Raw genomic sequence first — 1871 nt, forward strand, 5'->3', positions numbered from 1 at the left:
CAGGCAGATACGCTGCTAAGAGCTACCACGGGCTCTTCTACTTTTTGGATGAATTGAGGTATGCCGTTTGTTTCTGTTCAGAGGGAAGGGTATCCTGGGACTTGGAAGTCCAGGAACCAGAGGGGAGAGGTATCCCAATGGAAGGATATCTTGAGACACAGGAACCTAGAAACCACACAACCCTGAGAGGAAGCTTCCTCAGGAGAGGCATTGCAGCTCCCAGGGGAGGGTATTCCCAGCTGAGCTGAGAATCTCAGGCCTGCTCCACTTCCTGCTCCACCTTTTCCCTTCTCTTGATTGCTTTTTGGCTTCTTTCAATGAGGCACACAGACAGCAAATCTCATTTAAAAAGTTATTGGAGGGTGAAGGGAGAGGAGAGACAAATCCAGGGATGGCTGCCCTCTGCTCCTGGGAGTGGACAGCAGGGATTGGACAAATGGCAGGGCTTATATAGGATTTTTTTTCCGGGTCGGGGTAGGGCAGAGATTTCCAGATTGAAGATTGGTGGGATTTCAAGTCCTGAGCTTGGGGAGCTCAGGGATTGGTGGAATTCTGTGGAAAGCTCAGTAATCTGTGGCTTTTTCACCCCCCTTCTTGAACTTGTCTTTAAAACTAGTTGTCATTTTTCTTCTTGATCGATCAATAGCTTTAATTAGGGATACTAACAGAAGCATGGGCAACTTACTAGCAGCCATACCACTTAAAATCTCTGTGCCTCACTCATTAGGTCATACAAAGGCACCACCAAACTTGATGACCCGAGTTCTATCCACAGGACTCATGAAGGAGAGAACTGACCTCCACACATGGCCTGTGTGTGATAACACTTATGCCCACATCCAAATATAATAAAAAGATCTAAGTAGAAATGGGGGCTAGTTGAACTAAAGGGGAATAAAAATACATTATATACATGTATGAAGACTTCATAATAAAACTCATGTATCATTTATAACTTTCTAAAACTCATTCCACTAGCAACCATCAACTACCAATAGATCTTCAGGGAGGGAGCTCTTCCTCGCCCCTTGCAATCCTTAACTGGGGAGGGCGGGAGGTATTTGTCCCCACCCCACCCCTAGGAGACTCAATCTTGTGCAGATTTGGCAGGCACTACATAAATCCTGGTTCACGTCAACCAGAACATGGAGAGATATGTTCATTAAGAGTCCAGTTCCCTTTCCAAGAATTATCACCATGTCTCACAAGGTGGGAGAAGTCTGAGAAATACTGTGCGCTGTCCCACTTGGAGTTTCCTGGAGCTCAGGAAAGCCATTAGGAAACTCCTCGGAGGAAAGCAGAGGCTTTATCTGTTTTCAAGTTTGTTTGTTTTTTTAAATCACGAAACCTAGTTTCTTTTAAAAACCTATACTCCTTAGAACAGCGTTGAGGCCAAAGCATGCGAAACTTCAGTCTCCGAGTGACGGACCGCTCCGCTTACATTATTTTGCAGCGGCTCACCTACGAGCCGCCAGTCGCGTTTCCAATCCCTGCTTCCCTTCCACTACGACGCGGCTTTGCTAGCCTACCCCTTAGGCGTCTCTAGAGGTGAACGCTGACTGGGGGCGGAGGCCCCACAGAGCCAGCGAAGCTCTCCTCCGAGCGCCAGAGCACGCGTGGATCTAGCCTCTCTCCGCACGCCAGAACGTCCACGCATGCGCCTCGCTCGCTACCCGCCTAGGACACGCCGCCCAAACAAAGCTTCTCTTCGGGGTACCAATCAAGCTCGCTGGCTTCTTTCCAGCCCTCCAATCAGCTTCTAGGGTGTGGTCATCGCGCCAGGCTGTTCCGGCTGCCGATTGGCCAACGTTTTCCTGGTGCGAGCGGCTCTGGCCAATCAACGTCCGTCAGTCCACTCCGCGCGTCCTAGC

This window comes from Arvicanthis niloticus, chromosome 3 (assembly GCF_011762505.2).
Source record: "Arvicanthis niloticus isolate mArvNil1 chromosome 3, mArvNil1.pat.X, whole genome shotgun sequence".
Lineage (NCBI taxonomy): Eukaryota > Metazoa > Chordata > Mammalia > Rodentia > Muridae > Arvicanthis > Arvicanthis niloticus.